General features: G+C 42.7%; 2 pseudogenes across 1 annotated transcript; one reads left to right on the top strand and one right to left on the bottom strand.

Annotated features, from left to right (window-relative positions):
• Nucleotides 1–1909: 1909 nt before the first annotated feature.
• Nucleotides 1910–5534, bottom strand: LOC146300572 (metalloreductase STEAP4-like; annotated as a pseudogene). Its single transcript, XR_014766402.1, has 4 exons — nucleotides 3355–5534; nucleotides 3037–3142; nucleotides 2868–2938; nucleotides 1910–2509 (listed from the first exon to the last, which is right to left on the bottom strand). The product of XR_014766402.1 is annotated as a metalloreductase STEAP4-like (transcript).
• Nucleotides 5535–15991: 10457 nt separating this feature from the next.
• LOC146300573 (metalloreductase STEAP4-like) lies at nucleotides 15992–26995 on the top strand (annotated as a pseudogene).
• The last annotated feature ends 26 nt before the right edge of the window (nucleotides 26996–27021 follow it).

The following is a 27021-nucleotide window of genomic DNA, read 5'->3' on the forward strand; positions in this document are numbered from 1 at the left end:
GCTACTTCTTCCGTAAGTTCAACAAGTGTCAGACAAGGTACTCTACCATTGAGCAGGAGACCTTGGCCCTGTTGCTTGCCTTACAGTATTTTGAAGTTTATGTTGGGTTTTGTAGTTTGCCCGTTGTGTTGTTCACAGATCACAACCCTTTAGTTTTTCTTGCCCGCATGTATAATCACAACCAACGCCTTATGCGTTGGGCTTTAATGGCACAGAACTACCATGCCGTGCAAAGGCAAAAGACCGTAACTTCAATTTTGTCAAATGATTTCTTTTCATTTTTGGAACAGTTAAGGTCTGCTTTATCATGTGGCCAAATATCTTAAATTAACTTGTCTGTTTTTCAGAGAAAATAGGTTTTTGTTTTAACCGTAACTTCCAAAAGCCTGCTTTGGCATTAGAAAGCCAACGCAGAATGCCGTAACATCAGATAAGGTTCTTTGCCTTTGTTTTGCGGCACTCAAAAACGTTCAAATGTAGTTACGCGTTTCACTTTAACTAATACATAACCTAGCAACAACAAACACATCTAGCATTAGCCTAGCCTACTCGCTGGCATTCAACACAAAACATCACAAACATGAGTCGTTTGTAAGTATCCTACCCTGGCAGTTTAATCAAAAACACTCTTGTCTTGTGAGTCTTGTGACAGCTATCCACGTGTATGTTACATTGGCTTATAATATACAGAGTTTATATCGTGATAAGCAACTAAGTGAGCAAAGAAACGGAAGTTACTGTATTTTGCCTTGGCATGACCACTTACTATAGACTATAGTATACGACTGTAACTTCAAAATAGGGGTCAAAAGTGCAGTTTAAGACCAACATTTAAAAAAATGTCTAATTTAGATAATGTGTAATCACTAAAACATCAAACTGCTAGATTTCCAGTGTCCTACCTAAAATACATTTGGCACGACAACTACTTCAAAGTGCAAAAACGTTGAAGTCGTTTTTCTCAGTTCTACACTTCGGCGAGTTACAGTCTTTTGCCTTTGTAGGGCAGTACCATCTCGAAATGCGCCACAAGAAGGGTTCTGAGAACGTAGTGGCCTGACAGCCAGCCTGGCAACATAGTAAGTATGGGCTAAAGGAAATCTAAATCCTTCACAATTCCTGCTGTACTAATCAATGGGTGGTTTACAGAATTCACATACTGTCAGATGTCTCTACTCAACATCTGAAATAGCTAATTGAGCTGGCAGATGCACAGATTGCTGTCAGTAAAAGTCTCCAGGATCTGGACCTTGGTATTGAAATCAAGAAAAAAACACTGAGGAAACTGTATCTGGAGATAAAGAAACTAGAAAAAGAAGTGACTTCAATCCACACTTCTGCATATCTGTAAAACAATGTATTAACCTCTCACGTCTGAAAGCAATTCTCAATATCAATGCTTCGTCATCCAAAATGTCGTTCAGAAATGGGCATGCCATGGTGCAGAAAGAAACTCGGGTGAATGGGACCGTATACACTGCTCAAAGAAATAAAGGGAACACTAAAATAACACATCCTAGATCTGAATGAATGAAATAGCATAATTAAATACTTTTTTCTTTACATAGTTGAATGTGCTGACAACAAAATCACACAAAAAAGATCAATTAACGGAAGCAAAGAAAAAGGATTTAATGAGATTATTTTATTCATTCAGATCTAGGATGTGTTAATTTAGTGTTCCCTTTATTTTTTTGAGCAATGTATATCGCCTTCATTTCTGACAGTTGCAATTTCATCAACCATTTCTAAACAACTGCAATAGTAGGGTTTACAATGAAACTCGTGACAGCAATACAGTGACAAGTAGGCCTAATGCATGTTAATAAAAAATACATAAGAACACATTCAGAAGACAACGGAATAACTGTTAAAAACGTTTATTTCGGATCATAGCGGCAGCTGATTGAACACGAGACTACAGAATTCATCTTAGCCCACTTTTTGACACACAACGTTGTAACTTTCTAAAGTGTGCAACGGAACGTAAATCCCAATAGAAGCGACGCAATCGTGACCAAGACGAACATTTTGACACCAACGTTGTCTATGTTGTCCAAATATTGACTGATCCTTAGGGGTGGGAAAATAATAAGATAATAATAAGATATATGTGAGAGAACAAAGGTTGTGCCCTTGCCAAAAGGGAAAGCACACCCAATAATAGGCTTTATCTACGGGCTTAGCCCCCCCAAAAGTGGGAACCTAGATTCGCCCCTGCTGCCAGATGTCAAAAGAAACGCTTCTTTTAACAACATAAATTAAATGTCAATCAGCATCCAATTGCAAGGGATAGTGAATAACATTTTGGGGTGGCACCTGGGGTGGCCAGTCCGATATCAGGGGGGTCCAGTGCCACCCCTTTGGCTCCACGACTGTACTGTCTTTCTCTCTCTCTTCTCTCAGCCCCTCCCTCCTACACACCTGTTTCTCCTCCAGTGGTCCATTCTGCAGAGACCAGGAAGACAGGGTGTTGAAGCCTTTGACCACAGAGGCTCCAGGGACCAGTCTGGTGAGAAACGTCAACACACACACAATAATACACACACATAGAAAGGCACACAGGAACACATACACAAACGCACACATAACCTCTTAGAAATTAGTCTATACAGAGTCAAAGTACATTGTTATTACTTTACATTTAGTAGACGCTCTTATCCACTTACAGTAAGTACAGTGACATTCTCCCCGAGGTAAGTAGGGTGAAGTGCCTTGCCCAAGGACACAACGTCATTTGGCATGGCTGGGAATCGAACCAACAACCTTCTGATTAATAGCCCGACTCCCTAACCGCCTGACTCCCTCACCGCTCAGCCATCTGACCCCCCCCCACATTGTATATTACTTTTGTGTGTGTTCCTCACCTCTGCAGGTGCTCTGCGTTGACCTCGAGGTATTGGTCTTTCTTCTGGTTGTTACTGATGTCCACCAACACCTGCCATCCAATCAGGACATCCATCATCAGATAACTCAATCACAAACAGCTGATGTTCGCCAATATAATTATCAAAGATGAGGATATTGAGAGCTGACCTTCCCCCTTAGCTGTGCTCCTAGAGACTCCAGGAAGTCATAGTGTTCTTTGAACAGCTATGAAGACCAGCTGGGATGACTGGGCAGCTGATGCATGAACCTTGACCTGGAAATTTACAGTAACACATGTTCAAGTTCACACAAGTTCATGCATCATTAACATGACAACATGTACAAAATCTCTAAGCAGACATGCATGTAAACAGACAGACAGGCAAAGCCAGGCAGTCAGACAAATAGCCCAACAGATCAACAGTCAGACTGACAGACCAACAGGCATGCAGAGACTGTCAGGCAGACATTCAGACAGACGGGTACCTGTGCTCCCTGGGGCAGATGGCCACAGCTGTGGGGTCTCCTGCTACCAAACACCACTGTGTAGCCTGCCTGGAGAAGACGTTGGTCCAGAGAACGGCCCATGTCCCCTGTCCCAAAGATGCACACCAGCTCACACTCAGGGGGGCCCGGGGGGCCTTGCGGAGACAGGGACACACACTCGGTCTTCTCCTCCATGTGCATGCTGGCAAGTGAGCTGAGGGTTAGTGAGAGGGCTAGGTGGATGTCTGTTCCCGAGCCAAACCCTGTTCCATCCAGTTACACCATGTGATCCTTGACCTTGTCCTTCCGAGACATCCTTCCACAAGATAAAACTCATCAGCAATGTGTCAACAGCATTGATTACACATCCTTATCTTTTTGTGTGTGTGTGTGTGTGTGTGTGTGTGTGTGTGTGTGTGTGTGTGTGTGTGTGTGTAGGAGAGAAAGAGGAAAGCACAAACGCATCAAGTCATTGCTGATTTCTGTACATATTGATCTTTGCAGTTATTTGAGGCAAATTACACTGACAACTAATCATTTTAGACCAACGGTATTGACTGATCTAAGAGAGCCAGAATCCATTCAAATGTGATGGTAAGATATGTTGTCATCAGTGTTACAATGTAACGCGTTACAGTAGTCAGACTACTTTTGTTTGATAACGAGTAACTTAACGTGTTACTTATTTAATTGAATTAATCCGTTACTCATTCCTTGTTCAAACAAGTAGCGCGTAACTTAATTTAGTCTTTTGGTCGAGAGCACTCAGCATGTAGCTATAAAAGTCTCGGAAAGTTTAGGCTACTTTTCGCTAGGTACCCAAGAAAACGTCTTAATCTGCTAGACAGCTGGGTTCCCCTTCGTTCTTTTGGGTGCGCAGTCTCACGGGCCCAATTTACCCGGCTTCATGGAGCCGACCAGCTAAATAGTTATGTAAGACTTGCATGCACTGGCCTATGTAATGTCACATTAAATAATGTGTTGAACTCAAGCTTGTGTGATGTGTTGCTGTATCGTGCAGTGGTTTTGGTTTAGGATTATATTACAGTAAGTAAAATAGTCTGGTTTAGTACATAAGTGAACACCATTTTGCGACCATATAGCTTAGCTTCATTTTGCTCCTAGATTCAAACCTAGCCCTTGTAGAGCTAGCTAACTACTAGACTTCTGCCTGACATTTTACAACATTATTTCTTGATTAAAGAGTTTCTTGATTAAAGAACTTCATGCAAATATTGCTTTTCATTATAGTGGATTATTACCTTGATCCGTCTTGCTGTATAATGAGGATTGGTCATGTAATATGCGAGTGACACTGAATATTCAGTACAATATGTGCTATTGCTGAGGTCAACCCATTAAATGTGCCTTCTGGGCATAAGAGTGACCAAGGTGAATTGTCTTAAACAGGGCTCGACATTAAGGCTTGTCCGCTTGTCCGGGACAAGTGGATTTTTTGTAGGGCAAGTGGAAGAGAACTTTACTTGTCCCACTGGACAAGTTAAAACTCAAACCAAATAAAATGCTATGTTACTTCACGTTATGTTCCAATTATTACGTCTATTTTACCGAATTTATTTGACCGAATTCTGCATTAGCAAAACACAAAATAAGTGGCTTCGTCCCAAGATCAGACCGTGCAGCTAATTTAATGGTAAACACTTGAACTTGACGGGGGCTTATTACCTGAAAAGGTATTTACTGTGTCATCGCAATTACACTCTCAGGGCTTAAAAACTGTGTGACTTGCTCAAGTAGGCAAATGGCTAGACCATTTCATAATAAATTCAGTAAATCAAACGCTGTAAGACCCAGTGAAATGTTATACAGCTAGCAAACTAACGTTAGCTAGCATTGCTACGACATTGGCTAACTCTACTTCGGTAGGCTATCCTCAGTATTTGCAAGCTATCTAAACTTATACTGTATCTAAAATAAGAGAAATGGCCGCGAGACAAGCTTTCACAGGTGTTCGCGTGTCTATGTTGCTTCACTCCGTGGGCCTGCACCTCGTCCATTACTGTTTCCAACGTTAGCAGGACAACTTGGTTTGCGTTGCCTTCTCAGCGTGAGAAGTACAAGGTTTGGTGTTAGAGCGTCTGAGCAGGGGCGATTCTAGGATCAGACCTCTCGGGTTGCTCAGTCCCCAATTAGAATGTGACATGAATACAGTGCCTTGCAAAAGTGCTAAACCCCCTTGCTATTATAAATCCCAAATTTCACTTGATAGCAATTAATACATGTATGTATTATTATGAAAAATATTGAATGAATAAAAAAACTAAGGATGTCCCTGTCTTCATGAACTACCAGCATCAAATGATAATAAAGAATAATATATATTTTTAGGGGTGCTTGAGCACCTACTTTACAGTTGAATATTAGCTGGTATTTAACTACATACATTTAACTGATACAAATGCTGCTAAAGCTTGCTAGGTACACCACTGCCGACGCTAGCAACCTAGAAACGTCAACACCATTTAAAAAAAATATTAAATTATAAATCTTTACCCGGACAAGTGACTTTTGTGTCTGGACAAGTGAAACGTTAATGTACTTGTCCGAAGGACAAGTGCCTCAAAAAGTTAATGTCGAGGCCTGTTAAAAATAAAACACTTTTCTTAATGTAACGCAAAAGTAACTTAACGCCTTACTATATAGCAAGTAACGTAACTAGTTACTTTACAAGGAATGTAACTAGTAACTGTAATTAGTTACTTAAAAAGTAACATTACCCAAAACTGGTTGTCATACAGCAAATCAATGTTCAGAAATCAGAGTTCTAATAGAAGAAGAAGTAGCAAACTGCTTCCTGTATGTACTGTAGATTGTCTACGTGTGTGTGGGGTTATAGTTATACTGAGTGTGTCTTTGCATGTGTGACAGAGTTTGGCTGTGTCTTGCAGGCAAAATGGCATGTGGATTAGAACACAGAACAACTGCAGTTGGGAGTCAACATAACATCCTCCTAATCTAGCATCTGTTGTCCAGAGCTAATGACCAAACAGTGTGTTAAACTGTCATTGAGGGCAGGATGTAAAATTTGGGGGTTATTTCAGGTGGAAGAACATTGGTTTCTTTTGTAGACGTTGGGTTCCACAGAGACTAATGAGTTTTTAAACACACAGCTAGTCTTGCTAGCACAGTTTATCTGCTGTGGCAGTGCTTATGCAGAAAGTCCATAACTTAGGCCTTAATGTGTGCCCTGGGGAGATCACAGGAAAAATGACTAATAATAACCTTTAAAGGGGTCATTGACTAATTTTGGGGGGTATTTCACACTGTTCCTTAAGGTCTCCGAATAGGGTATGTAACATTGGTTGGGCTGAAAATGGCCAAGGTGCTGTTCTATGAGCCCTGATGCATCCTCTGAAATAGCCCTGTGAAAAAACAACAAGTGAAGCTGCGGAGAAAAGACGCAACACGGCCAATAGCACTCACTGAAACATTGAAGGTGAAGACTTGAAATTAAAACGTGCAAATAAATCTATTGTGTCTACACAACACTGTTTTCAACAGATTGACTAGATATCATTTGAAATGATAACGTTAGTTGTTTCCACATCTGTTGTCGAAGCAAACGGGATCGACTTAGGTGGGTAACGTTAGCACTACAGCTTAGCAAACAAACTATTGTGATTCAGCTCAGCTTCAGTTAGCTCTAGCTATCTTGCTGAAAAATAGATCTGGACAAACATGCATCTTGAATTGTACATTTACATTTATCAGACGCTCTTATCCAGAGCATGACAACACAGGTTATTTATTTGAATGAAACAGTCAGGAACATGAAGTAACGTTAGCCCCATTGCCAATAAACTCATCATCATCACACATTCTACCGATGCTAGATACAGGCAGGATACGTTAGCATTTCTGATACTGTTAGCGACAACATCATACTACAGCTTGCGGTTGTGATGAAAATAAGGTCGGAACAGCACCTCTTTTCAGCAACAGTTTCATAGCAAATCCTGCTTTACATTGTCCCAGGTTTTCAAAACTGTCCTGGGTGAAATGGTTCGAGCAAATGTGTAATTGAGGGTTGACCTGCGCAGGGATCTTCTTATAGACAAACATCACAGCCCGTTGAGTGTTTGGTTCTTTAGGAAGACTCTAAAAAGTGTCAGCATTCCCTGTACAGCCTGGAACCGATCGTTTTACAGCTGCAGTTTAAAATTGTGAGATTTAGATAGGAAAGAGGCGTCAATAGACTGAGGTTCACTGTATGTCCATTTTACCCACCAAACTGTCGTTATTCAACTATGACAAGGTAAACTCGGTTTTGCAATCAATGACCCCTTTAAGATGGCTTTTCAGGTTTGGCTATTCAGGTCTCTTTCTCTTTATAGGAAGACATCTGCTGCAGCAGTCACTTGAGGACATGGTGTTTGTTTGATTTTGTCCTCAAAGGAAATGTCACCCCAGGTTAGTGATGTTACACTCGATACCGTGCTCACGAAGCGGTATTGACCTTTCGAAACAATTGGTACTGACACAAACGTGTTGAGCGTGGCTTCAAATGGGCAAAAACCACGTGATCACCTGTCAAAGTGACACAAAGTCACACGAGCAGCTGAGACAAACAGCGTTTTATTCAAACCCTTAAAAATACATCAGAAATCACTAATATTCGTAGGTTATAGAGAGGAGATATAGGCGTATTTATTGACGCTGTAAAATAAATTAATTGACAGAGCCAGAGATACAGATAGATTGCCAGAGCTAGATAGACAGAGATAGATGCAGATGTGAGATAGTAGGTGTACACAAGCACATAGCCTACATCTTTCTCTAGTTTTACCAGCCTTCAAATGTGGCCATCCCTTTCCCGATTGCAAAAGCATGTTCCAAAACTTTAACCACTAGCCTACATTATCATATAATATATTCATTTAGCATATACTTCCACTAAAACGTGGTGCTCGAATGCGATCTCACTATGTCTGGGTGAGGGGCAGCGTTCTTACCACTAGGCATACTCAGTTGACTTGTTCGTGTAATTAATATTATAAGAACCTAAAAATAAATGTTATGAAGGTAAAGTAGCAAAGACGTTACGTTGTTTATAATACAAGAAGATATATGATAACATATTTTTGACACTTAAAATTTGAAACATTTGACACTTAACCTTTATTTATCAAGTTGTCAATGACGATTGTGAGACTGACGTCTCAAGGACTGACGTCACTTGATTCCGTCCATTGCTCGAAACAGTCGCCATACCATACTGACCAGCAGATGTCCCTATAGAGAAGATATATCAACGCTTCGAAAAAGCAATACTTTTTCGACACAATTGTGTCAAATAGTTCATTGCTTCGGAAAGCTTTGTTTCCCCCATCATTACCTCAGGTAACCTCTAATGCAGTGGTTCTCAAACCTGTCCTCAAGTACCAACTGTCCTGCATGTTTTAGATTTTTTTTGAAACATCTAAAACATGCAGGACAGGTGGTACTTGAGGACAAGTTTGAAAACCACTGCTTTAATGCTAATCCCATTATCATCCTTTCCACATACACAAACATGCAAGAAAGAAAGATTTAATAGAGATGTCCTGAACAGAAGTCTGCAGAGAGTACCAGCGTTCCTGTAGAACATCTTGAGATCTGGTTGGTGTCCAGGGGCACAGCAGCACCTGGACTACATAGTGATCAAGGAACATCTTGTGGCATTTCACGCATATGTTTAGGGACACATTGGCATGCCATTGAGATGTGTGGAAAATTCCAGAGGGTGACTCCAGATTAGAGCTGAGGTGACTGTTATGCACAACAGCTTCTTCATATCCAAAAAGATGTTTTCTGTCTTCAGTACTTAAGTACTACTTCAGTACTAATCTATACGTTAAGAACAACCTCAGATCACAGGTCCAATTGGAGGGGTTTGAGAGATGGTAATAGTTTCCTTGGAAGAATAAAGATGTGAGTTAAAAATAGTATTTCCCACAAGTATTCCCATAAATATTGCATAAATATTACATTGCTGGATTCTCACACAGACACACTTGGGACATTCATTATGAAACTGTTTAGCAAAATATGATTTTGTGAAGAATAGATTTTTTTGTTGTTGCCTAGTTCAGTTGATGCTGAAACACACACAAACCAATATTGGTGTTTGTGTGTGTGCGTGTATCTACTGTATTACTACTGAGTTTGAGTGTGTGTGTGATGATGATCATGCTCTTTAGATGAGGCAGGAATGATGCTAAGAGATTCTTCTATCTCTATTTTAATTTAATATAACCATGGACGGACGTTTGAAGACAGGACTCTTATCAGTCAAAGCTAAGCCGCAGGGACCGGAGAAGAGTTACATGAATCTGCAGATATATACGCAGATGTGATTTCCTCTGTTGAATTCTGCTTTACCCTCGTTTTATCACTTCCCAGAGACCGACAGAGAGCGAGTGAAAGAGACTGATACAGACACACTCTCAGAGATACTGAGAAGGAGAGGGAGAAATTGAGAGAGAAATGATGAGAGGGGGGGGGGCAGAGAAAGAGAGGGGTGGAGAGACGGTGAGAGTAAGGACAAGAGAAAGATAGATGGAGTGTGGTGATCAGAATCAGAAAGGGGTTTTTAATCACCATGAAAGTTTGCACAGACAAGGAGTTTACTTTGGCAGGAAGGTGCATACATTCAACATATAGGAGTAAATCTTAAATAAATAAACAAGTCTACCTATACTATACAAGGTGCAGAGTCTAATTAACTAATACTAAGGGGATAGGTATGTAAAATAAACTAAATATAAAGGATAAAATAGCTATAATGTACACTATAAATACAAAAAATCTAATATACCTGCAAGCAGCGATGCGGGTTCCTCCGCAAAATGGAAAAACATTATAAACATGTACACTGTAAAAGATTGAGACTTGGACAACAAGAGAGCCAAACTACTTCACGTTTGGTCAACAACAACAGGCTGAACGGGGATTTGAACTTGTGAACATATGGTTACAAGTCAGCCTCTCTGCTACACACAGACCGCTGAGATTTTATGACTAGTAAGGGCTGACTATTAACTTTTCATAGGATATTGAAACTGTTCTTGAGTTGACCTCTTTCCAGACTCTCAGTCAATGCATAACTAACAATAGTCATGTGGGCAACTAGGCTAGGGTAGAGCTACTGATGGGCTGCTCGGTACTAAGGTGTCGATACTTTCCTGACACATTCAACACTCACTGCATCAGAACAACGTTTCGAGACAGGTTTTGAAAACACTTCCGGTCACGTGTCAAGGTGATTCGAAACATTTTGTGACGTGATCTTGAACGAAACCTGTCTCGTACTTGCCAAAAGTCTGACATGTCGGGGTATAAAATGAGGCGGCAAAGCCACAAAGGTTTTGAATGCTTGAGACTATGGTATTGCGTGAAATTAGTGCCAGGAGATGGAGGCATGGAGCTCTGTAAAAAGATATTTGTGTACTTGTAAAAAAGATTTGTAACTTGTAAAAAATGTTTTGTGTCTCTGTAGAAGGAGGCGGGATCACCGCTCCCAAAACCATCTCTAAGCCAATCGGATATAGAAAAGTGAGATTTGTGAGTTTAAGACAGTTTGAAGGTAGTAAGTCGAACTTGTTTCCGGTGAGGGTTGGACTCCGCCAGGGCTGCCCTATGTCACCGATTCTGTTCATTACCTATATGGACAGGATTTCTAGGCGCAGCCAGGGTGTTGAGGGGGTCCGGTTTGGTGACCTCAGGATCGGGTCGCTGCTTTTTGCAGATGATGTGGTCCTGTTGGCTTCATCGGGCCGTGACCTTCAGCTCTCACTGGAGCGGTTCGCAACCGAATATGAAGCGGCTGGGATGCGAATCAGCACCTCCAAATCTGAGGCCATGGTTATCGACCGGAAAAGGGTGGAGTGCCATCTCCGGTTCGGGGAGGAGATCCTGAACCAAGTGGAGGAGTTCAAGTATCTCGGGGTCTTGTTCACGAGTGAGGGAAGAATGGAGCGCGAGGTCGACAGGCGGATCGGTGCGGCGTCCGCAGTGATGCGGGCTCTGCATCGGTCCGTCGTGGTGAAGAAGGAGCTGAGTCGAAAGGCGAAGCTCTCTATTTACCAGTCGATCTACGTTCCTACCCTCACCTATGGTCACGAACTATGGGTAGTGACCGAAAGAACGAGATCGCGAATACAAGCGGCCAAAATTAGCTTTCTCCGCAGGGTGTCCGGGCTCTCCCTTAGAGATAGGGTGAGAAGCTCGGTCATCCGGGAGGGGCTCAGAGTAGAACCGCTGCTCCTCCGCGTCGAGAGGAGCCAGCTGAGGTGGCTCGGGCATCTGATTAGGATGCCTCCTGGACGCCTCCCTGGTGAGGTGTTCCGGGCACGTCCCACTGGGAAGAGGCCCCGGGGAAGACCCTGGACACGCTGGAGGGACTATGTCACTCGGCTGGCCTGGGAACGCCTCGGGGTCCCCCAGGAAGAGGTGGTGGAAGTGGCCGGGGAGAGGGAAGCCTGGGCTTCCCTGCTTAGGTCGTTGCCCCCGCGACCCGATCCCCGGACAAGCGGCAGATGACGACGACGACGGTTCTTTGAATCTCGTTCAGTAAAATGAACGAATCTTTTTTCGAGTCATTCGTTCATTTCAACGGGGGGGGGGGGGAGGGAGACGTATGAATATCATACGTCCACTGCAAACACGTATGACAGTCTCATGTGGGTTAGTACATGACATGTGCACCCGCAGATACTATTTCAAAGAAATTCCTGCATTAAAATAATGTATCATGAGTTTGTATGATTTGGTCATGTATTATCACACTAGCATTTAATTATCACGTCAAACAATTACACTGCACTAAACTGTAAGTGTAATGTAAAGTAAAAATAACTAAACCAGTCAGTATTATGACTTGAGCGAATATCATTCACGTCTTACTAAAACAGCGGCCACGCAAAAGGAATAAGGAAACTGTTTCCTCTACTAAAAAATACAATGCGGGTCACGTGAAAAAAGGATCCAAAGACTCGTAGAAAGACCGAGTCGGGAAATGAACGAATCGTTCGTTTCCTCTAGCTATAGAGCCTATGCAGGTCACGTGAAAAATGATCCAAAGACTCGTAGAAAGACCGAGTCGGGAAATGAACGAATCTTTTTTTCTTCAAATTACCAGTACAGAGCCTATGCAGGTCACGTGAAAAATCGGGAAATGAATGAATCACTCGTTGAGGACTCGTTACTCCCGAGTCCTTATAAGGATTTGTTCAAAATGAACGAATCGTTCACGAACGACACATGGCTATTATGGAGGAATCCTAATAACTAGAGAGTGTACAATTTCTGGGGAAATTGTAGGGTGTGCTTGCTTGCGTTGGTTGCAGGTGGCTCCGTTTTCCCTTCTAGTGATATTTTTAAGCATTTAGCCTAGCTACTCATATTGCATAATTCATTATGAACACACCTTTGAAATAAGCAAACCCCCTTTGGAACAAGCTGTAACTACGTTGTCACAGGCAGTATTTCAGATGTAATTGCTATTCAAACAGTACAGTACCGTCTGTTAACTGAAAATATACCCCCCAAAACGTAAATACGTTTGACATTAATTTAGGGGGACATGGCAAATTCAAAAGAAGTTTTCTAGAGGCAAGCTAGCTGCTGTTGCTAGCCACACTTCACTAATTGTTTGAAAGTGCCGGAAATGAGAACGTTTCTTTTGACATAACAATAAGCACTGAAGGCAGTAGCTTACTACTACACACTGCTAGTGGGTGAGCTGAGTCTGACTCTGACTCAGTCAGGCTAACGATGTCAAAACAAGACGCAGTCTCACTCAAATTCCAAGTTTTACACAAATCACAAAAATATGCTGACCCGCTGGCTGTCTTCGCAATCGCCATAGCTTTAAAACACTGCTCACCATTTTGATGTAGAATTGACCCAGGTTCAAAATTAAGAAGATGCTCATCAGACGCAGATCGAGAACGCTGTTGTTGTGCTGCCGCAATCGTCAATGGAGGCTGACGGGGCTCTCACATAGCAAACAAATCAAAGTTTTTACAGCAACCTACATTAAAATCTCACCACCTGGCTGTCTTCACAATAGTCATATCGTCATACCATTTCCCTCTTTCTGTTTTTTCGTGTAAAATTGAACTATAAAATTACGAAAATACTACTATGACACTTTCTAGCATGGCTGCCGCCTAAAAGACTAGGCGGTCTCACGGGCGACCCGCACTCGCTAAAATTTCAAAGACTTTCACGACCTAAATTAAAAATCCGAGATTGCAGTTCCACTCGAAATCGCTTTCTCAACAAATTCCAATGGTTGGATAATTTTGGTGGTGGTATTTTTCACTCATAATCCAACCTCCAACTTGCGTGCTAGAACGTCTCTATCATGTTGCATCTTGCACCCAGCGCAATTGACTTTGTCAATGACGCAAGTATCATTCCTTATTTGCACTTGACGCAAAGCGGACTTTTCCCTCCACAGACGCACGTCTGTAAATTAGGGAATAACTTTGCGCTCCGGGGGCGGTTCAGCGAAAAAATTGAGGCGTGTTCTGGCGCAAACGTTCCCTGGTGCTATTTTTCAGTTTCAGAAAAACAATTCCGCCACTGACCAGGAAAAACGTAGTCTGAAGTCGATGGCGCGTTATACAGATGCTATTTTAAGGGCGCAAGCTTGGTCCGCGCGCACTGCTGGCGAGGCCAGGGTCTTCTTTCTGCAAAGCTACGTTACATTGTTTTGATTTCTTCAATGATTATAAAAAGATTTTCATGAGAAATGTCTATGTATGTGAACTTGATTTGTAACAATTGTGGCACTTTCCTCCCACGCCTGTTTAACCGAAGCAAATTTCGTTGGGTTTCTTCTCCCACCTCCATTAGAATCAGAATTCGGTTTATTCACCATGTAGCCTATGTTACACAAACACGGAATTTACTGTGGCAGGAAGGTGCAAACAATAAACATATAGGGGTCATAAATTAAGTAAAAAAGTACAATAGTTAAACTAATTCTAAGAACTTAACAACTTAAAAATATAACAATTAAAAAAATAATATATATATAAAAATAAGAATTTGAATGAGCAGCATGAGTGGGCAGTTTAGTGCAATGAGAAAACTGCTCTGCCTTTCCCATACAATGTCATTCCTCTATCTGTTACAGCCCTGACTAGAACGTCGGTCTCGTCGGCTGTGAACCGCTGGTGTGCGCCTGGCAAATCCGATGTTATAATAGCAATCTGCCAGGGAACAAGCGCTGCTCTTAAAGGGAATGTGAGATGACGCTCTGATTGGTTTATTGCACATTACGCCCAAACCACACCCATTAGTAATGTAGCTACTTCAGACCAACCCATTTTAAATTTGCACCAGACGCAAAGTCATTTATCCCGCCGGCAAAATAGCAACCGCGCCGGAGTCCCGCCCACAATGTTACTTACGCTTTGTGTTTGGATATGGATACAGTCTAAACCCCTCAAAGTTTTTGGTTCACTAAGAATAGAGTATTTGTGATTATCCTGTATGGTTAAGGCTGTGTGGATCACTGCAGTTTGTTTTGTTTTCATTGTGTTCCCCTGACAATGATTGATTGACTTTATTGATCCCACACCGGGGAAATGTCCCAACAACAGCCAATTTAAATAAATACAAGAAAAAGAATATACAAGTATGAAGAAATCTGAAAAGAAAGATACACCTATGTACAAAAATATATACTTAAAAACTGTGTTTACTGGTATTGCAGTTTACAATGATAATTGACAGTGTACATATTATTGCACATGTCGGTTAACAATCTGATGGCAGAGGGGATGTAGGACCTACGGAACCGTTCTGTTTTACATTTCAAGTGCCGCAATGTATGATGGAGCAAGGATAGTATGAATACTAACTACACACACACACACATTGTAGGTAAACACGCATGTGCACACACTGACACACGCACATGCACACCCCAAGGCACACGTAAGTACAGTATACACATACTCACACAAACTTCGTGTTGCAGAGATGAGACCAACGTTTCAGCCTCAGTTCCAGAACTTCAGAGAGAAACACAAACACATTCAACCCTCCTGAGAGCAAACCTGATTCTGCCTTGCATTCTTTTCAAACATACACACCCTCACATTCTCATTACACACACATACACTCTTCATAGGCACATACACACTGATCACAGATACACACACACAAACACAGTCACACACTTAAACATACGCACACACAAGCACACACACATTATAACTCACATCCTACTGTGCAAGGCTGTTGTTTGTGTGTTTGCGTGTAAATGAGAGGGTGCGCACACGCGTGTGTGGTACTCCCTGGCTGGCGATTTGATTAGATCCAGTGGGGTTGTGCTTGCGTCACATTCAGATAGTGGTCTTATCTGTCCCCTTATCCTCTGCTGTGTCTGCCACCATAATATAGTAGGCCATGGCTGCCTGCCTAGTCCACTTACACACACCTGGGGAAAACTTGTGTTATTCCTCTGCCTGAGAGATCTGCCAATCAAACTGTGCACACACACAAACACACACACATTCACACTCAGAAAAAAAACACATTAGATTTACATAAATACGTAGTCTAAAGATTTTTTTCTTCACAATCTTCAGTTTCTCTAGAGTTTGGTGTGTGGGTAAAGATGCCTGGTCTGTCAGTATGTTAGCAGGTTCTGAAATGCCCGAATTGGGGTCAATTCACTTTTCCAGAATTTAATTTCTTCAAGTTGTGCAAATGTTTCAAAATATATAAAAAAATAAGCATGTGTTTTCAAGAGGTATGCATCAATTGTATAGCTGACACCCAGTGTGTGCGTTTGTAGGTGGAAGTGTGCATGAGTGTGTTCCAGAAATATACACCAATTGCATAGCTGATGACCTGTGTGTTTCTTCAGGTGTTAGTTTGTGGGGACAATGTGGAGGCCAAGCAGGGCGTGGTGGAGCTAACCACCAGGCTGGGCCTCAGCTCACTGGACCGGGACTACCTTTCCTCAGCCAGGGAGCTGGAAGACATCCCCCTGCAGCTGTTCCCTCAGTGGAGGCTCCCCCTGCGCCTGGCCATTGGCCTCACCGCCTCTTTTTTTTCTACCTGCTCACCAGAGATGTCATCGACACATACGCACCCAGGGAAAAGATGTCTCCTTCAGAATCATGGTCTCCCTGGCCAACAAGGTAGCACACAGCTACAGTCTTATTTAGATGGCTGTTTTCCAGCTTGGTGGTGCGAGAAGGTGTTCCCCATCGTGTCTCTGATCATGCTGTCTCTGTGTTACCTGCCTGGTGTTCTGGCAGGGTTCCTACAGCTCTACAGAGGGACCAAGTACAGGTCAGACACCTGCTGGATGCTCAGCAGTGATAGGCTATAGGCCGGAGGGGAGGGGCTCTTTTCAGACAGGGTATTGGTTAGACCTTTGACTCTAAATCCCAGTCCTCGTGCCCCCCTGCCACATGTTTTAGATGTTTCATTGCTCCAACACACTTGATTCAAATGAATGGGTCATTATCAAGCTCATCAGAATCAAGTGTGTTGGAGCATCTAAAACATGCAGGGCAGGGGGGCACAAGGACCAGGATTGAGAGCCACTGGGTTGGACAGATTGTGATGTGGTTACAGGCGATTCCCTGATTTGCTGGACCGCTGGATGCTGTGCAGGAAGCAGCTGGGTCTGCTGGCGTTGGGCTTTGCCTCCCTACACGTCGTTTACTCTAATCATTCCCATTCGCTACTCTGTCAGACACACCTTCATCTTCCGGGTGGTCAACGAGGTATAGTAGGACAGTGGTTCTCAACGAGAGGGTCGCTTTCCAGAGACTGTTTCCAGAAATCAAGGAACATTTTAAAACAATTAGAAATAGCATATTTTTGCTAACATTTTTTAAAGTAAAAAATTGTTAAATTTATGCATGTAAATAAAAAAGCCATCAGCCTTTTGATTTTCCATTCACTGTAAGTACAGCAAACCATCTGACATCCAACCAGGAGGACACATTAGTTGAACTGTCAAGCGATCGAACGTTGAAGGCTGCGTTCTCAGCCGACACTGGCTGAGTTTTGGATTTCAGTGGAGAGGGAATACCCATGACCGCTGGAACTACGGGTGCTGAAGGTGCTGCAGCGCCCCCTGACAGCTTGAGAATTTAAAATAATATGACTTGAAAATCCACCACCTTGGCACAGCCCCGCAGTAGCGGACTGGCCATCGGAAACACCGGGACAAAGAATAACGATGGAAAACCAGGCTAACAAACGTAAGGGTGGGACTGAAAAATGAAGACATAAAACGGTTTTACCAATTGAAAAACTGCTATGTTTATTTTACACAAAGCAAAAAAATATTTTATAGAGCTCCCGAACTAGCATAAGGTTGCCACCCGTCCCTTAAAATACGGAATCGTCCCGTATTTGAGAACAAATTATCGCGTCTCCAAATTAGCGCGTCCCGTTTTGAATCAATACGAGGCAGGGTTTGTCCTGTATTTTCAGAGTTGTCTTTAATGCAGCATCCTATGCAAATCATCCCACCCGCATTCTGTGAAGACTCGTCCTATTCTACCCCTGATTGGATAATACTGTTGGAGAAATTGAAGATGTAACTGTTATCCTGTATAAGAATGATTCTGTGTTCAGCATTCCTTGTGTGTAGAGAAAGGTGTAATTTTCACTGTTATGCAGATGATACTCAGCTATATATGTCTATAAAGCCTGGAGATTTTCCACATGCTATGGAAAAATGTGTTTCTGGGTTAAGAATAGCCTGGCTGCCAGCCCAACTTCTCCCGCCCACAAAAACATTTGTTCGGGAAGTTGGGTCTGGAGGGTCTCGTATTGGGGACAACTACAGAAAACCCAGAATCGGGACGGACCAATGAAATTGCCAGGGCGGGCTTTATACGATGATGGACAGATGATCAACAGTAACGTAATCAACAACGTCACGAAAGAGCCCTTGGGTTGAATTCGTTTTCAACAAATAACATAATACGTTGCTCTGATTGGTTGTAGGTCTATCCAATTGAGAGTAGAGGCATTTGTTTTACAAGTTCGGTTGAAACACGCACCGTACTCAAAGCCCAACGGAGGGTTTTCAGACTCATATTCTGACTAGAATTATGAGTATGACAACGTCAGGCTAGGTTGAGAACTTGGATGACAGCAAATTTCCTTCTTCTTAATTCGGATAAAATTGAGGTTTAAAATTTTCAGTCCTTAAAAATACAGAAATAATTTATCCAATCTGACCTTAGACTTAGACAAAGTCAGTCTCACAAAGCCAGCGGGTAAAAAATCTAGGCGTCACAATGGACCCAGACCTTTCGTTTGAGTACCATATTAAGCAAATTACTAGAACTGCATTTTTCCATCTACCTAATATTGCCAAAATACGAAAATTCCTCTCAAAGGTTGATGCTGAAAAACGAATACATGCATTTGTTAAATCGCTATTGGACTACTGCAATGTCTTGTTCTCCGGCCTCCCAATTACCTACTTGAAAAATGTACAGCGGGTGCAAAATGCTGCTGCTAGACTATTGACTAGAAAAATAAAATTTGATCACATAACATCTACTCTTGTCTCTTTACAATGGCTCCCTATCCAAGCCAGAGCTGATTTCAAAGTTCTACTACTAACTTACAAATCTTTGCATGGATTGGCACCACTGTACCTCTCCAGTCTCCTTGCACCCTATTGCCCCGCAAGGACACTAAGATCTCAAGATGCCGGCAATCTGGTGGTTCCTAAAATTAAGAAAAAAACAGCTGGGGGTAGGGCGTTCTCATGTAAAGCCCCTCTTCTCTGGAATAAATTACCTGTCTCAATTAAGGAGGCTGATACTGGTTCGACATTTAAAATTAGGTTAAAAACTTTATGTTTAGTCAATTCTACAATTGTTAAAAGGTAAGTATGTGTGTATGTACTTTATTTATAAACCTTGGGTGCGTGTTTGCCTATGTGTGTATCACATGTAATTTTTAAATTGTAGCTTATATGTTCATATTGCCCCATCTAGATGTTACATTTAGATGTTACAAATAAAGTATAAATAAATACCCCCTTTTTGCTCTGTTAAATTGCTGCACTAGTTCACACTTGACCGGTGGGGATCTCATTCTATTATGACTGTAACTGTTAGCTGCTCCTGGCATTCTCTAATCCCTGCTCTCCCCTCTCAGTCCCCCCCCCCCACACACACACACACACACATCCCTTGTGGTTGTCAGCACCTGCCTGGTCGTCGGTCCTGTCCTACATCTGTAAAGTTCAACAATGGATTTTGGTGTTTCAAAACCCATTGACACTGTATGACTATGTTTAGCCTGTGTTCTGCTCCTCTCTTTCACCAACCGTCTCTGGAGGAGGGGATCCCTCTCTGAATTGCTCCTCCCAAGGTTTCTTCAATTTTTTCTCCTGTTGGGAGTTTTTCTGGGAGTTTTTCCTTGTCTTCCTTGAGGGTTTAGGTTGGTTGAGGGGCAGTTCTATTGGCGTATTTGAAGCCCTCTGTGACATGCTTGTGTGTAAAAAGGGATATACAAATACATTTTATTTGAGAGGCCTACCCCCAAATCTGAACTTTGGGTAACACGAGGCATATGTAAACAAGGTGACCTGGGCTGCCCACTCTATCTTACTGGAGAGGCCATAAAAGATGTCTTGCTTTATCTGTGTTGGGTGAATTATTTGGTCAAGCTTACAGGGGTCAAAGAGCACACACATGCACACACTCAAAACACGCAGGCACACACACACGCCAGGTCTATGCAAGGAAGCCAATGAAGAAGAGCCATGGGACATTTGCAGGCCTTTGTCTTAACCAATGACTGTAAAGAGTGGGGCTGCTTAAATAGCTAGCTAGCACAACATGCTAGCAGACAAACTTTGAGCACAATGGCGTGTGATGTTTTGTCTCCTTGCGGCCGCAAGCAATAAAGCTTTCTTAAACTTGTTCACTGAGTGACTGTGCAATGCTTGATAGATTAATATTTCTGACAAATATCTGCTGCCATCATTGGTTCAATCGGTTTGTTTCAGGTTCACGTCCAATCAGAGTCACAGGAGGGCAGGTCTCTTGGCGGAGAGTCAATTTGAAAGAATGGCGGAGGCAGCTCCAGATACCCCCCCACCCCCCGCGTAATAAGAAGTACACTTATAAAAGGAAGTAAGCTTGACATGTTACAATACTGCACACTACTACTTTGTGGCCCTGAGTGGTGTGACCCCCGCTGCGGCAGGCGTGCCTTATTTTTCTGTATCGAAGGTGGCAACCCTAAACTAGCATCACATCAAACACAGAATGTGCATGCATTAGCAGGTTAGCTGTGGTGGCGTATACGGGGGCCGATTCTGGTGGGCTGGTCTTTATCAACGTCCAGGGCCTATTTTTACTCCCACGTACAGGACTGTCTCAGAAAATTAGAATATTGTGATAAAGTTCTTTATTTTCTGTAATGCAATTAAAAAAACAAAAATGTCATGCATTCTGGATTCATTACAAATCAACTGAAATATTGCAAGCCTTTTATTCTTTTAATATTGCTGATTATGGCTTTCAGCTTAACAAAACTCAAATATCCTATCTCTAAATATTATAATATCATGAAAAAGTATACTAGTAGGGTATTCAACTAATCACTTGAATCGTCTAACTCGAAACACCTGCAAGGGTTTCCTGAGCCTTGAAAAACACTCAGCTTGGTTCAGTTAACTAAATCACAAGCATGGGGAAGACTGCTGATCTGACTGCTGTCCAGAGGGCCATCATTGACACCCTCTATCAGGAGGGTAAGACACAAAAAGAAATTTCTGAAAGAGCAAGCTGTTCACAGAGTGCAGTGTCAAAGCACATCCACAATAAGTCTGTTAGAAGGGGGAAATGTGGCAGGAAACGCTGCACAACCAAGAGAGATGACCGCAGCCTTAACAGCATTGTGAAGAAGAGTCGCTTCCAGAATTTGGGGGAGCTTCAAAGACAGTGGACTGAAGCTGGAGTCCAGGTATCAAAAGCCACTGTTCACAGACGGGTCCGGGAAATGGGCTACAATAGCCGTATTCCCATGGTCAAGCTACTTATGAACTCAAGACAACTCAAGCGTCTGACTTGGGCTATGGAAAAGAAGCACCAGACAGTTGCAGAGTGGTCCAAAGTCCTCTTTTCAGACGAAAACAAGTGTTGTATTTCATTTGGAAGTCAAGGCGCTAGAGTCTGGAGAAAGGCTGGAGAGGAGCAAAAGTTGCTTGAAATCCAGTGTGAAGTTCCCACAGTCAGTGATGGTTTGGGGAGCCATATCAGCTGCTGGTGTTGGTCCACTGTGTTTCATCAAGTCCAGAGTAAATGCAGCTGTGTACCAAGAGATTTTAGAGCACTACATGCTTCCGTCTGCTGAAAAGCTTTATGGAGATGAAGATTTCATTTTCCAGCATGATCTGGCACCTGCCCACAGTGCCAGAACCACCAGTAACTGGTGTACTGACCATGGCATTACTGTCCTCGATTGGCCTGCCAATTCCCCTGACCTGAACCCCATAGAGAATGTGTGGGGTATTGTGAATAGGAAGCTGAAAGACACCAGACCCAACAATGCAAATGAGCTATTGAAGCATCCTCGGCATCCATAACACCTCAGCAATGCCACAGGCTGATTGCCTCCATGCCACGCCGCATTGATGCAGTAATCCGTGCAAAAGGATTCCCAACCAAGTACTGAGTGCATTAATGGTTTGATTTTGATTTGCTGTTTTAAATCTCTGAGGAAATATTCTAATATTTAGAGATAGGATATTTGCGTTTTCTTAAGCTGTAAGCCATAATCAGCAATATTAAAAGAATAAAAGGCTTGCAATATTTCAGTTGATTTGTAAGGAATCAAGAATGCATGACATTTGTTTTTTAATTGCATTACAGAAAATAAAGAACTTTATCACAATATTTAAATTTTCTGAGACAGTCCTGTATATGTAAACCACCTCCGTGGATGTGGGGGTCGCGAGTCACTGGCACCATTATTTTAGGGGTTGTGGGCTGAAATGTTTGGGAACCCCTGCAGTGAAATACTACTGGAAAGATACGCAATGGTGCAAATCGTGTTCAACTGGTAGTAGGTCTGCTGCTTAAAGGTCTATCTGACCATCTCTCTCTCTCTCTCTCTCTCTCTCTCTCTCTTTGTCTGTCTCAACCAGTGACGGGCCGTGCATTTCACGCAAAGGCCTTCAGTGACGTCATACTTAGTCGTACCTAAATTAAAACACTTCATAATAGCATCAATATGAAACCACAGAAAAATATATAATTATATAACTTTTAATTTAGTTTACATATTTTTTGAGTGTGTTTAGGCCAGCAGAGAAGGCCTGGCAGGCCCTGACGGCCCGCCAATGGGGCCAGTTGCATACAAATATTTAACATTAATATGAGTTCCCCTAGCCTGCCTTTGGTCCCCCAGTGGCTAGAATTTTTGATAGGTGTAAACCAAGCGCTGGGTGTTCTTCTCCACCTTTGACAAAATGAAGGCTCAATTGATTTGTTTGTAAATCTCCCCCGAGTGAAGTAGATCGGGGGAAGGTTACCTCCCCTCTCTCTGCTTTGCCCGCCCAGATCATCTGGCCCACCCATGAGAAACTGAGCTACCATCGTGCAAGGGCGAGTGCCATATCGTTTTTTCGTGGAGAGACATCATGGCGAGCAAACAAACGAAGCATAACAGTTGCTCGGTGCTTGGATGTACAATTGCAAGCACAAATCTTTTTTTAGTTCCTTCATCCGAGCCTCTGCACAACCAGTATCTTAATTGTATTTTCGCTGGAAATGTGCCAACACAACTTCCCAGAGTTTTGTATGTCATTGTCTGCGCCAAACATTTCAGCCACTACTGTTTCCTCAACTTGAGCCAACACAAATCTGGCCTTGCTGAAATAAAATTTTGGATCATTACTAAATCTCCTTGGTCAAGCCACAAACCTTGGACAAGTAAGTTAACTAACGCTATATCATTTTGTTGCTTTACTGTATATGGTTACCTAGCTTGCTACCCTTAGAATGTGGCTGTAACGTTAGCTCTGCAGCTAACAGCTGAGTTACTGTCGCTAATGTAAAGATAAATGGCATCAAGTGTGTGTGTGAATACAAACGCTGTAACGCCAGTGTTGTACACCTCTTTGTTATTTGGATAACCGTTATGCTGTTGGTGTTATGGAGCGCGCGATATCCGCCTTTCCCCTCATTGAAATTATGAGTGTGCACCTCTGCAAACCAGGGTGATCAGATGAGAATGGGCAAATTAGAAACATCTTACAGCAACGGGGCTACAAGCCAACTGAGTTACTGTCGCTAATGTAAAGGTAGATGGCATCAAGTGTGTGTGTGAATACAAACGCGAGTGTTGTACACTTCTTTGTTATTTGGATAACCGTTCTGCTGTTGGTGTTATGGCTCGCGATATCCACTTTTCCCCTCATTGAAATGACTGAGTGTGCACCTCTGCAAACCAGGGTGATCAGATGAGAATGGCTAAATTCGAGGCATCTTACAGCAACGGGGGCTACAGCCAGAGCCTGTTTAAGGAGAGCCTTACCACTCCCTAATAAGCCCCATTGTACCGAATTTGGCTGCAGTTCCACTAGAGTTTCACAGGGGGTGATCGCGAGCGAGTGCATGTTGAATGGGATTCTATGGAGCTAAACGGCTAAATTTGTCTCTTCCGCCTGATTGTTGTTGAGAAAACTCCAATTTGATTGTAGTTTTTGCATGTTGAACATGGATTATAGGTCGAAAGTTGAATGAACGAGTACTTATGTCCTTTTGATTTCGTACAGTGTGAGTCGTTGTTGCCCCTAACACGCTAGCATTCTGCTAATGAATGCTGATTGGTTAGTGAAGGACTGATACGACCAGAGCTCCCGCTTGATGGCATCCGAAGCGGAATCAGAATGTCAGAGCATTAGCAACATTAGCAACAACATCAGCAAGCCAAAACTCTTTCTAGCATGTGTATTGACAGGGAGAGCCTAACCTGTCAGCTGTGTTGTCGAAGCCCTGAGAGAAAAAAGTAAGTGACCAGAGCTTGCCGTAAAGCAGTAGCTCTAGTCGTACGATGTGTATGACGTCAATGACATTTTCAAAAGCTTTTTAGAACAGAAAGGCGACTTTAAAACGATCTAACAGCCAGCAGTGTGTATTTTTTTTGCCTCCCCTTTCGAATTCAGAATTCAAATTACTAAACAAAAAATTATATCCTGAGAAAAGTGGATTTTGAGGGGTACCGCTCCATAGACCTCCATTCATTCTGCACTTGCTCGTTAGCGCCCTCACATGGAACTTCAACCAGTTCAGAATCCGGAAGTTTCCCGAGAGTGTCAGTTCTCTCTATATTAGACATTCTCTGCTACAGCCATTGCGATACATCCGTTGTCGCCGCCCCTCTTCTCCTCATTAGCATTTAAAGCTACAGACACAGAAACAGCGCGTTTTGAGGAAAGTTCATTGAGGGACTGCTCGTAGTGGCTGTAATTATGCGCCAAGGCTGAATTTCAGGAAAGATACTTCAGATCCAGTATTAGGGAACTACTAAGGCCTATATAAAAGCATCCAAAAACAGCATTTCATGTGACCTTTAATTAAGCAACTCAGCCTTTACCGTGGCTAACTTTTTTGCCTCAAATTAAGTCAGTCTTACTATTTATGCAACAGACAGGCTTAGTTACACTAGTCTAACCTGACCATTTAAGACAGTCTAAGGCTAAGACTAGTCTTAAACCAAGTTTATGCAACAGGTCTCAACCTATCTCACTCTGTCTCTCTGAATCTTTCTTCCTCTCTCTCAATCTTTCTTCCTCTGTCTCAATCTTTCTTCCTCTCTTCTCTCTCTCTCTCTCTCTCTCTCTCTCTTTCTCTTTCTCTTTCTCTTTCTTGATCTCTGTGTCAGATGAAGAACAACAATAAGAGCACTCCTTTTGACTTTGACAACACGGAGGCCTGGGCCACGGACTCCTACAAGCTGGGAGTGCTGGGGTTCTCTCTCTACATCCTGCTGGGTCTCACCTCTCTACCCTCGGTGGGCACCTCTCTCAGCTGAAAGGAATTCACTTTTGTGCAGGTTTGTGTGTGTATGTGTGTACAGTGTGTGTGTATGTTAATGCATGTAGGTGCGCGTACAGCATGTGCATGTTGGTGGCTGTGTGGTGTGCGCCAGACTGTTCATTGCAATACATTGTTATTCTCTGCTATCAGTCATCTACAGCTGCACTACCGACTGTTGATATTATACATTGCCTAATGTATAATTGAAAGTGACATTCAAGTCTTCCAATACTCACCATCTAAACCACAGTGAAAGCAAATACATAATTGTTATTCACTATCCCCAGTACCCAGTTAACTCTATAATTCAGACAGGGTGGGAAATGTCTGCCCACTGTAACTTTGTACTTTAAATGCTAAGTTATTCATTAAGCAGAATTATGATACCTGGAAAAAGCAGAGCATGAGACTGTTCACTCAGGTCACATGTTTCATTATTTTGAAGGTCAGTTCCACTGAGAAAAAGGCGGGAGAGGTGTGTGTGCATGTGGGTATTTGTGTCTGTGTGTGCATGTGTGTGTGCATGCGTGCGAGTGTATGTGCATGCTTGTGTGCATGTATGTTTGTGTATGTGTTTATGACATATACCTGTGTGAGTTATGTGTCACATCTGTCTCCTCCCCCGCAGTCCAAGTTGGGCCACCTGACCTTGCTGGTCTGCACAGCCCACACCTACCTGTATGGCTGGGACAGGTTCCTGCGTTCCTCCACCTACAAGTGGTGGACCCCTCCAGGCTACATGCTGTGTCTGGTGCTGCCCACCGTGGTGCTGTTGCTCAAGCTGCTGTTCATCAGCCCCTATGTGGATCGCAGCCTCAGTCGCATACGGCAGGGCTGGGAGAGGGGGCAGTCTGGGGGGCGCCCAGGGGGCTGGCTGGAGGGCCAGGGAAGAGCATTCATCTGTAAGACACCAGCCTCCATTCCCAGTAACAGGGACATTTCCAGTGAGATTTTGTGGGTTTCAACTGGACAAGGGAGGAATGCATCATTTTTGGTGCGCTATCCTTTACCCCCCCCCCCCTTCACACACACACCCACACACACATACAACACACAACCTTACCCACTGTGTGTAAACAAGAAACATTTATCTTATCAGTTTCTGATAATTTTTTCTTATACATGGAAAAACATGAAATCACTTGTCATGGCTCAATAGAATTATAAACATTTTATACTATGAGTTTAATTATAAATAAAAGTTGTCATGGCATACCAAAGACGTCTGTGTTTTTAAACTATCAAGGTGAAATGCACACACAGTCAGAAATATGCCTCATTACATGGCAAAGACCCCGAAAACGTGTACATCAACAAATTTTTGGGATCATTGGGCTTTCTCTCACAGACACACACACACACACACTGACATTCTGGTGCTAGCAGAGTTAACTATGCAGTGTCTCTTGCCTCAAGCTGGATATCAGAGACACCGTATTATCCAGCTTCTGACAACATTATCTACACAGATGATCTACAGGCTCTCACTTACTCTTGCACCAAGAGTTGGTCTCATTTTTGTTACAGCAGATGATGATTTGGGCCCATTTCATGCTGCAGGGTGCAGTGGGGAGTGACTGGATACTGATATAGGCACTGAGGC

Source organism: Hypomesus nipponensis, chromosome 2 (assembly GCF_054491055.1).
Source record: "Hypomesus nipponensis isolate SF chromosome 2, ASM5449105v1, whole genome shotgun sequence".
In the NCBI taxonomy this organism is placed as follows: Eukaryota; Metazoa; Chordata; class Actinopteri; order Osmeriformes; family Osmeridae; genus Hypomesus; species Hypomesus nipponensis.